At 26.9% G+C, this 12,576-nt stretch overlaps 1 non-coding gene across 1 annotated transcript; it reads left to right on the forward strand.

Annotated features, from left to right (window-relative positions):
* The first annotated feature begins 12,345 nt into the window (after positions 1-12,345).
* On the forward strand, positions 12,346-12,411 carry Mir6059 (microRNA 6059). The gene has a single exon (NR_127334.1). It is a non-coding gene; the product is annotated as a microRNA 6059 (primary transcript).
* Positions 12,412-12,576: the final 165 nt, after the last annotated feature.

Consider the following 12,576-nt stretch of genomic DNA (forward strand, 5'->3'; position numbering starts at 1 on the left):
TTCGCTTTATCGACGCGTATCGATGAACACGTTATCGTTCTTTTTCCTTTTCTTCTTCTTCTTCTTCTTCTTCTTCTTCTTTTCATTTCTTCAAGGAAATACATGTCGATACACTCCTTATTTTTCGATTGGCCCTCGAATAATTATTATTATGGCGCATCGCGGATATTGGACAGTTGATTAGTTGATTAAATCCGTTCCGTTTCCTTATTTTTGTTTCCGCAGGATAGAATTCGAATTTGGAGAGAGGCGAGATCGAAGTAAGTTTGGACAAGATGAGACCCGACGAGGTGATACAAAACGAGAGAAGAGCGATGGAGACGATGTCCGAGACATCGGAGGGCACAATGACGACTAGTATTTCCGGAAAATCTGGCTTCGAGAGTCGTGACGAGTTGTGCGACATCGCGGCCGTGCTTGGCATCGGAAATCCGGATGACCTGCTGCAGGAAAGATTTCGTGTTGATCGCCGTAAATTGGAACAGATGCTTCTAGGTGAGTCTAGCGCACAGTCGCCGTTTACAGTCATTCGATTCTCCATCCTTGTCCGCCCTCCTCGATACCCTCATCCTCGCTCCTTGTCCGGTACACGTGTTCCATCCTTCCTTCGATGCCTATGTGTTGCGCTTACGATTTAAATATATCGACTCTCTGTTTGTAAACGGAATTAGAGGGACTGTCAAATGCTAATTGGCCGCGATTAGTAACGTTTATATTTTGATCGAGATGGATTGGGTAGATGTTTATGATGGGAATCAAGGGAATCGCGTAAATACGGTGAATTTATCCGTTTACGTATCGAAGATGGGAATCGAATCAGTGTCAAACGAGGATCAGGCGAAATTTCCTTTTTCCCCGTTAAATCAGGCAAAATAGTGCAATTTTCTCGCACATATGATTTAATTTATCTATCGAAAAGATTACGTTTAAAATATGGACGCGTGGAATTATGGATTACGATATAATTAATCGCTTGTTTTATTATTTTTTAAATGTACTACAAGAAATAAGAATAATGTAAAGAAATATATTAAATTAAATCAGAAAAGAAATTCTTATTTTAAAGAAAAATAAAAGGTTCGTCATGCTGGATATTTATAGTTTAATTTTTTCAAATTTTATATATACGATTTATAATTATATGGAAATATTAAATGAAATATTTACAAGTAACGATAATTGAAGTTCGGGAATAAATATAAATTGTTGTTAAAGAAACTTTTTTAAACGATAATTTTGTCGAAATGAAACGTTTATCTGATTTCTCGGTTCTAAAATCTTTCCAAGTATAATTAATTTGCGAAATATATAAATAAATATAATATCTATCCAAGAAATACATATAGAATAGAAAAATGCAATAATTATAAAAAAATATATAAAACGAGTTTTTTTAATATTTTTAAATAGTTATTAATATTTTATGTCTTATTTATACTTACTTATTTTGATGCTAAGAGTAACATAATATTTTGCTAAAAATATTAAGAAAAAAAGCATTCAAACATTGCCTTTGGACAAAACTTTAGTAGATACGATGAGAAGAATAGTAACTAATTACGAAACTCTTTAAAATGTTAATATCTAAACTCGTGAAAATTTGTATAAATTTGTTACGAATTTGCATCCTTCTAAAATGGATACTGCTTCCATCCATAATTAGAAATTTATTTTACAAAACAATAAAAACGGCACAAAAGATGTTTCCACGTTTCATTTTCAATTTATGCAATATAATAAATGGAATTTTAATATACATTGTATAGAAGAGGAAAGTATGACAAAAATATTAAATAAATTTTTAAAATTGTACATATAATTCTCGTTTAAAAAAAAAAAAAATGATACTTTTGATCATTGAATGGCAAACAGAATTATAAATGAAACGTCGGATTAACGTAACGCTTGGCCTTAATGGATTGATTAACATTCGCGCGTTCTTCCGAATTTTTTCGCGTCCTCCATCGGGTCAATCCATCCTCAAAGGTGGAACGACCGAGGGAAAGAAAAAAAAAAAAAAAAAAAAAAGAACGGACAAGAGTTCGTTGTATCCTGACAATTATTTTCTTTGTTTACAGGTGATAATAACGTACCAAAACCAGCGGACACATTTTTTCATAACGTAAGTTGCGTTTTGTCCTTATTGTCGACATTTTGATGCCACCTTAGTATAGTAGGCAATAAAGCTCGTTTTTCGCGCTCATTTCTATTAATTTTCTCTCCACATTCTGATTATTAAATTTTTCTTCACTATCTAATTTTTCGTCGAAAGCAAATATTACAAATAAAGCATTAAATGAGTGGAAGAAATTTTTGCATTATCTATAAAAATTAATTCTAAATGGTAACTGATTATATATATATAATATAAAATGGTGATTTTTTTCGTTTATTTCATGTTATCAATTGAAAATATACTTATTTGAATCTCACGATTACTCAAGCTTAAGCGATTAGGAACTTTGAATGATGGACGTGTTTTATCGTACATTTTCTCCTTATTCTCCTGATCTTATGTATTTTTATTTATCAGGTTATTACAGAACTTTTTAAACGACTGTAATTATTAGAATATTTATAAATTTCATAGATTTTTAGATAAGGATTAGTCAATTCTTTACAAGAGATAGATATTAATTTGTTGATTAATAAGGAATCATTCCATCCCTTTATAATTAATAATTTATATATACATATATTTATACTTTAAATAGGAAATAAGATTAAATTTTCTAATTTTTTCTTCCAATATTCACTTTTTATAGTTCAATTTCACTATAAAACATCATTTTATCGTTAAGCTCTGAGATTAAGAATAAAAAAATTATGTTCATCCGGTATGCTTATCTAAAAAGAGGATTTATATTTGTATATTTATCATAATATGGTTAATCAGAAAAATCTGCTTATACTATTTTATAAGGAAATTTATTCGTTTAATTAGAAAATTTTTATTTTAATGAAAGTTTTGTATGTAGAACATGATATAGTAATTTTTACATTTTATAATTTTGTTGTATCTTGCAATATTACAATCTTATATTCAAAAAAGCGAAAAGAATAATAAAATTTTAAGATTAATTTTACTTTCTTGAAAAATGTGATTCAAAAATAGAAATTGTTCTGTGTATAAAGTATATCATTATGTTTTACATATTCACAAAATTTCATTGAAATTTCTTTTGTTGATAACATAATTTATTAATTGGATCTCGCATAATATCAGTGCCGTTTCTGGATTATTGGTCGCTAATAATTATTAAAAATATCTAGTCATTTTTAGTTTAATATTATTCAATTAAAAATTTAATATACAAATTAATATTTTATATCTAAACATACATAATTTTAATGTTATCGTGCGAAATAAATATTCTTTAATTTTTGTTTCCATTAAATAAGACAAAGATCTTTAAAAAAGAATAAATATTTTTTTTAAAAATACATTTCATACAACAAATACAAAACTAATGACAGCTATTATTTATGAAAATAATGAATTTTTCATTTAACGAAAGTAAAGTGAATTCGTTAGAAACTTATTCTTCTTGCTTTCTCTGATAATCAATTCATTTTCGACAAATCTAAACTTTCTATGAATGATGATATATTTATTAATCAAAACATGATATACGATAAACGATCCTGATTCTGAGGTGCCAAGGTGCAGGGGTTCCTTTTGCACCCCCGCTAGAAACGGCACTGACAAAGAGTCATATATGACTCACTGCGAAAAAAAAAAAGATAAAGATATTACATCGATTATTAATTCTATTACGTGAAATGGACAGAACTTTTACACTCGTTTAATATTGAATGATACCAATAATTAATCGTTAATCGTTAAATTCTCGTTTGGAAATTTAATTTTAATCACTTAAAAAAAATATTACGCGCGAATTACGTACATATAATGTCGGACAAAATTATAATTTCACTACTCTTTTATAATTATTTTGATCAATAAATAGTAGAAATTTATAAATACTTATTATTTATAATAACTTTTGTCAATTTATAATAGAATTATTTTTATAATATAATAAATAAATAGCAAATTATTAAACATAATATTCCTTCAAATTCTGGAAATGGAAATCTAAAATATTTCTGTATTTAATATTTATTTTTTATATTGTAATAAAAAAAATCTTACTGTAATCTAAAATAATTATGAATATACAGATATACTAAACAAATATAAAAATAATAAATATATATTATTTTCAATCGTTGTTTACCGATCGAAATAATTATAACGAACTTACAACTTTGTCCAATATTGCAAGTCACTTACCAATCGTTTCAATCAGACTTTTGAATATTTTCTTCGTGTTAGGATTTGAACGTTTCTGTAAATTTACCTTTTGACTCGAAAAATTAGAATCGGAAACGTGGAAAGAATGATAGTGCAAAATATCGGCAGTTTTGCGCTCCTGACGCAGCGTGTTACGACCTTGCGATTATACAAAACTAAACATAAAGTTATTTCCATACTATTTTCTTCAATTCCTTTTCTCAATTTGCTGGACCGGCAGATGATATGTCGTTTTAACATCACAACGTATCTTCTCGAATCCTCTTTTTCTGCTCGTCGATGATGCTTTGATCGTTGAAAATATCGAGATTATTAATTTAGGAGAAAAGTTTACATTTCGGAAGACGTGTAAAATAAACGTTTCGATTTATAATAAAATAAATATAAATAAAAAAATTCACAGATATAGAAAATAGAATAGGTGAGATTTATCGTCGAAACAACACAGAATTGAGCTTAATTTCAGTTATATAAGTACTATTTGCATTTTTTTTTTATAATACTAGCTACTTAATTCATCGAAAAACAATTTTATATATAAGTGTCAATATGATAGGAAAGAGCACAAGGTTGAAATTATGTTTTCAATAAGACAGGAAGTAATCATAATTCTAAATGTATGATTAAAAATCATAATCTTTTAATCTTTTGTACTATACAAGATCGTGTATATATATATATATATATATATACAAAATCACTATTTTTTACTTTGAATTTTTAAATAAATTTTATTATCATTATTTAATTATTTTGATCATTCGATGAATTATTTTAATCATTCGATATTGTGAAAATAATTCTTGCTTAGTGTTTGAAATTATAGATATAATTATTCTTTGTATAAATATATTTTTTTTCTTTTTTCTAATCTGATCTTTTGAATTTTTAAATAAATTTCATTATCATTATTTAATTATTTTGATCATTCGATGAATTATTTTAATCATCCGATATTATGAAAATAATTCTTGTTTAGAGTTTGAAATTATAGATATAATTATTTTTTGTATTAATATATTTTTTTCTTTTTTCTAATCTGATCTTTTATAAAAGTGATTTAAATTGAAAAACATTGATTGATGGTAATATCAATGGTCAAGGTTGAAAGTAACATAATATAATAAATGGAAATAATAAAAGAAATATTATTGCTTTGATTGTCTGTTAAAAGAAAAATAGATGCAATAATCATTTATTTCAAACATATAAATATTTTGAAAACTGGAATTATATTACAATTGATCAAATTTTCTTCCAATTTGTATCAATAATTTTTTTATTGTTCATTATAGAATGAAACAATTTGATTTAATAAATATTTAGATTGTTGTATCTCAGATAAATATGTAAAATTGTTATGTAACAATTTCTATTACGTTTATAAATATATTAGTTTATAAACGTAGAGATTATCATAAGTCAAAGTATTATTTTGATCTTGTTCTCCCTTATACTCATGTTCATATTTCTAAAACACAAAAATATCTAATTCTTGATGATAATCATAATCAAATTACATTTAAAAAAAAGTAATTAATTAATAAATGATATAATGAAATTAGACACAATTAAATAAAAGTAATCAATTTTTTATTGTAAATTTTTAAATTTACAAGTTTTTCCAAAATTAATTACAACATTATGAATCACTATTATATTCTATTTTAAAATATTCTGAATAGATATATTGATTTTCTATTGAAAATTGAGTGTCTGAAAATTCTATTTTTAAATCGAATATTGCAATGAATATTGTTAAAAGTTTATTTTTTTATATTCTGTTTTCGTTTCCATAAATGTGCAATTTACATTGATTAAAAAATAGCAATTGAAAAATAATTAAAACGATTTATCATAGGAGTTGTTCGATTATTTATCTAGTTATGAAAAAAAAAAAAAAGTTAAAAAATATCTTTCAAATTATTTAAAAAAGTCATTTTGTAAAATTAATCATTTACTCTGTACTCATTTCGTGTCATCCATGATGATACGATGTGATTTTCTATCTATATTATTTCTGCATATTCGTATCAAAACAGAATTGGTTAGGCATAGTCGTCAACGACAAAAATAAGCAGCAAATAATGAATCAAATAGATTCAGTTATATCACACACGTACGCACACACACGCACGCACGTGTGTCTCGTTTAACTGGAAACGCTATAATATCTGAAAAAAATATGAATAATACGAAAAAATGTTTCAGACAAAATTTGTATGGTATCGAGAAAGATACGCTTTTATCTATTTGATCTTGATGCTGACATTGAAACTACCAGGTGACATTACAATTTTTAAATGGATACCTCCATTTTTTATTACATTCTCGTAGCTGACATTCAGATGTTTTCGAAACACTATAAATACACGTCTCTTGCATCACCCGTTATCGAGATATGAATTTTAAAATTTGATGTGCCGTCGGCATTATTGTAATTTTTTTTTCTTTTTTTTTTCTTTTTTTTCTTTTTTTTTACGATTCTTTAAAGCAAACGGTATTTAATACACTTGTCCATGCTATCGACAATTGAATTAAAAGCAAAAATAACAAATGCATGTAAAACAATATAACGTCGGATACTGAAAAAAAAAAAAAAAAAAAGAAAAAAAGAAAATGAAAAAATGAAAAATAATTGTCGGGCGCCCGTGTATGTATTTTTCCAAATATTTGAGTGTTTTCAATTAAACAGGATATACTGTATATCATTTGTTTGATGGCGTGAAATGTTGATGAAAAATCGATCCGTATTCATATCTTCTAATAATAAGTTTTGACACGTGACAGTGAAACGTGTGTGAATATTTTTTTCAAAAAAAAATATTGACACAGGATATGAATATTTAAAAAATTGTGATGTGGAATAGAATGAATAGAAAATTTTAATTTAGAAAATTTATGATTTATGACAGATGTAAATCTATTATTATTATTTATTAACAATTTATCACTATTATCTGATTATATATTGAATAATTATTTAGAAAAGATCCTTCTCACCGATTTTGATAATTTTTGAATATGTTGATAAGATTTTAAACAATCTTTTCTTATCCTATCTTGCATATAATCATCCACTTTTAATTTTCTATATTTACAAGAAAAGATTACTTCACATTTTCAAATGCAAAAATATAAAATAATTCTTGGCTGAGCCAAAATATTGATATTACAATGATAGAAATAATAGAATTTTAATAGTATCTATTGTATCTATTATATATATTTAAAAAATGAAAAAAAAAAAAATTTTTTTTACAAATACATATGAAAAAATCGTTCGAAATATTCCATTACAATAATCCAAAAATCATTATTCTACGATGTATCATAATCAATAGATAAAAATATTATTCAATCCAATCTCAAATTCAATACATAAATTAAAACATTAGCACAAATTTCCTTTTATATTTCTTCCAATGCCATTAAAACACAATAAGCTTATTTAATTATTTATTTTCCTCGATATCGTAATATCATTGTTACATTTATTATTGATCGTAGATCGCGAAATTTAATAGCAACAAATACGCAATAAATTATGCGTACAGATTCGTATTTTTTAAGAATTCCTGAAATTTTATATTTTGACTTTTCACGTTATGGAGCACGCCTCCTCCATCGAGTTTCCTTTCGATCGATTATTGGAGCCGTTCAAAGGCAAATCCAAACTCTTTTTCTCTACTCTGATACGCAATAGTGATACGGTACGCGCAAAAGAAACAAATGAATATCCACCTTTAAAGAGTGCAGAGAACAGTCTACGAAGGCAACGTTCTTATCCTTATCGTTGACATATTGCGTAAAAGCTGCTCTCGTGCTCTTATTTATAGACCGATTGTACTCCAACTCGCATTCTATCTCGCTCCCTTGAAATTCTGCGTCGAAACGTTTTTTTTCTTTTTTTTCTGTTGTGTCATGATTGATGAAAATACATATACATACGTAAAGATATTAATACACAAGTTATTCGTTGGATATCGTTTGGAGGGCCGGTTTTAGAAGCCAAAACAAACATGAAAGTCGATATATAGAGAGAATAAATAAGTTATAAGCAATTTGACTTAATAAATAAATAAGTTGTACAGCAATTGAAGAAGAAGTTGGACGAAGCGAGACGGAAATAGAGTGAGACATTACATCGTTGTTGCACTCTATTTCCACTTTGCTTCATTTAACGCGAATTTAAGTTGTTTATAACTCAATAAATAAGCCTCAACCTACATTCTCGTATACAAACTTTTGTGTTTGTTTTGGCTTCTATAATCGACCCTCTGAAGGTGTTTCTATCTCTGTATATACATACAGGGTGTTAATATATTCTCGAGACACCTTTAGAGGATCAATTTTAGAGGCCAAAATAAATACAAAAATATGTTGGTATATAAAAATATGTCGATCGAGGCTTGTTTATTATTATTATTATTATTATATATATTTAATGTTATTTATTTTATTGCAATTGAAGTTCAATTTCATTTGTCGTTTCTATTTTCTTCGTCTCATCACTTCATAAATTACGACTTAATAAATAAATGTTAAAATTGATTATTTTTACACAAATGTGTTCTATTTTGGTTTCCAGAATCGATAAATTTAAATGTTCTAGGAATATTAACACCCTGTATATTCATTCGTCTTCGAATTTTTCGTTTTCAAACGAATTTCGAACGAAAATGCTCGTTATTATTAACGCTATTATTTCTTGCTTTATCGAGACAATACGCTGACTTATCCTTTATGCGAACGTTTTGAATTTGTGATTATCGATGATTATTCCTATCGAAAAGATAGGATATTACGTCATGTTCAATTTCTTATTTGAACAAGTGTCACGCGAAATTGTACATAGAGTGTCTCACGATGAATGTTTCTCATGTAAAAATGAGAGAATAACGGATAAAATTAATTTCTGTTGTTAAAAATTTATTTTCCGAAAATATGAGAAATTGGCAATAATTTATTTTATGTGAAAAAAAAAAGAAATTAAAAATATAGAAAGAATAAGAGATTAATTAGTTTTAAAGAAAATTAAATTTGAAAATTCATCGAGAAGATAATCTGATTATTTTTTGGATAGAAAGATGAAAAGAATCAAAATTGATTTTATTTTCTAATATTAAAAAAACAATTTAATACGTGAAATATTATTTTTATAAAATTAAATGACATTTTTTTTAAATTTATTTTTAAATATATCTTTGATATTGTAATTCTTATTTTTATCATTATTAATTACAATATTTTTTTCTTAGACTTATATTATGAATTAATATTGATATTTCAAAATGAATACATAAAATAATGATCACATTATAAATGACCAAATTCTTGCAAAATATAATTATAATTTTCTTTAATCTATTCAAACAAAAATTAATAATTTTTCTTTTAAAATTATTTGTATTAAAAAGAAACATTATTTTCCAAATACAAAAAGAAAATGATAAATTTTATTATCGAACAAAAATGATAAATTTTATTATCGAACAAAAATTGGAACTTAAATTGATGAAAATAGTATTGCAACGAATAATTTTTAAAAAATTAATTATTTTCGTTGAATATTAGAAATTATTTTTTATCCGTAAGAAATTATATATAATCGAAGAGAATTTTTGTTTCATCCTGTCTTAATGTACATATTCATTTTTTTTAAACTTAAACAATTCAATTTCATTCTATACTTTTTAGCTATTTCCATATGTAGAATAACTTGTCATAAATAATTCACTATTATCCAAATTCACTTCACATTTGAAAAAAAAATTTCAATTTCGATTTATTCAAAAACAAAAAAAATTCATTTTTTTATATTAATTTTTGCTCGTAAAATTGGACTCTGCATCATTTATTCTGGATATCTTGTAATCTTTCGTATGGATTACACGTTTTTATGCTTGTTGTGAAAATTGATTTTAATCTATTTGCATATTTTCATATATATATATATATATATATATATATATATATATACATATACATATATATTCACGTGTATCGATCGTTGTGGTTGGTTTTTCGCAGGATTAGGAAAATAGAATGATTAGTTAAAGAAGTGTCGCGTGCCAGTGTCAATTAATGTTGTGATAGGTCTTCTCGAAATACCATGTTACACGCAGCGGTATGTAATTTTAGCGAGAGTCACTGGACGCCGTGCTCGATTTATCCTCAAAGATCGTTGCCAACTTTTACGAATATGCGCCACGATAATCAAGTTATTCGATCGTATAAACGTGAGACGTAACGTATCCGATTTTGCCAAATAGGACTGGGATTTTTCACGAAACTGATCAGTTTTGTGGTGAAACTAGGATAAACGGCCCATTTAACGAATTGAAAGTTTGAAAGTTTTTAAATAATTTGAAAGTATTATTTAAATTTTTTTATATTTATATCAAGATTTATAATTATTAGCTGTTCATTTTACGTTTTTTTTTGTTAACAAATTGATAAAAAATTAAAGAAATATTAATTAAAATATAAAATAAGTTTTTTTTCTTATTTATTAAATGCTCGTAATATAGAGATTTAATTTATAATAAACTTTTGATATTTGTAATATTTTATATCTTAATGCAATGAAATCTTTTTTGCATCAATCTTCAATTTTTACTTTATTAACTTTCTATAAACAAAATAAATAAATTATATTGTTTCGTATATTATTTATTTATAATATTTTTAGCAAATATTATTGTAATAATTTATATAGATGAATAAAATTTAAAGTTTATTTTAATAAATTCAATTAAAAATTCAATTATTTTATGCTTCTTTTTTAATTATTAAAAATTAATTCATAATATTTAGGGAATTGCAGTAAACAAGCCGTTTATTCTAGTAGCTTTTTATTTAAATTTTTTTGTAAATTGAATTTTATTGAATTTGTGGGAAAGCAATGATTTCAATAACAGCAAATGTAAATTCATATATTTAAATATTCGTATAAATAATTGAAAACAATAATATCTTTTAAAATTTATAAAATATTATACTATAATAATAATTCGTAAAATTAATTTATTATAAATAAATAGCATACAAGTAAACTAATTTAAAATTTGTTGTATCTAAACAGAATTAAAAAATATATAATTTCTTCATCAATCCAATAATTTAATTCATTAATTATGCTGATGCTAATTCGTGCGCGTACCTGAGACTCGATAATATCATTAGCTAGCAATGTAATCCGAGCGCCATCCTCATGTAGAAATGAAAAATTAGTCGGTGCTTTATGAATTTCACTGGGTAGTAGCGCTAAAAACAACCGTCACGCGACATTGCGTTTCACGTATTCACCCTAGATTCGTATGGTACCACCTAAAACGACAAGAATACGCGAGAGATTGAGTTTAAAGAAGAAATATCATAGTTTGGTGGAATAGATCTGTATTCGTGTGTATATATATATATCGAAAACATTTTTACCTTTGTAAATCGAGTTACCATTTCGATTTTCACGAGTAGTATCTGCTCACATTTTCAGGTATGTAACCAAATTTGCAGAAGATTCCATCGAACGACTGACCGTAAAAAAACGTTACAGCCGTTATTTCCACGTATTTGTCTGATCTCGTTTAACTTTGGTATACCAATACCACTCGCATTTCCTCGCACTCATTTAACCTAATTCGTTTAATCAACACACGTACGTCGATTTGTTTTTTCAAATCATTCGCTTCCGTTGATCGATTCACAATACATAATTTCCATTGCGTAAAGCGATCGATGAACGAACTCGATCGAATCATGTCTTATATACTCTAGGTATATATTAGAAATAGATGTGATTCGAGTTGAAGTTTGCGATGAATCGTGCGGGCAAGCTGTGTAGAAAACTACCTGTTCTCGTGTTCGGTTCTTTAAATTGTCGCGGTCACGAAGAGAACCGCGTGGAGAGGGAAGCAGCGGAGAATAGAGTGGAGGGGATAGGGCTAATGGTGGCGGGCGGAAACAGACGAGATGTTCTGGTGCGTGGTTGGAGTGTAGTTGTGGTCGAGTTGCGTTGCTCGGGTCGTTTCTGTTCTGTCGTTTCTGCCGAGACTGTCTGGTAGAGGGAGAGACGGAACCACAAAGGAACAGAGAGGGCTAGAGTCGCGACAGCGACGAGTGGGAGGCAGTTCACCGAGCCGTCCCGTTACATTATCTGCTGTTAGTCAGTCAGTCGTGCCAGTGATCCGGACGCGGTAAAAACGAGAGAGACGACGACGTGGCCGTTCCGGAAAAGATCGTTTCTAGACAGCCGG

This window comes from Apis mellifera, linkage group LG3 (genome assembly GCF_003254395.2).
Source record: "Apis mellifera strain DH4 linkage group LG3, Amel_HAv3.1, whole genome shotgun sequence".
Classification (NCBI taxonomy): Eukaryota; Metazoa; Arthropoda; class Insecta; order Hymenoptera; family Apidae; genus Apis; species Apis mellifera.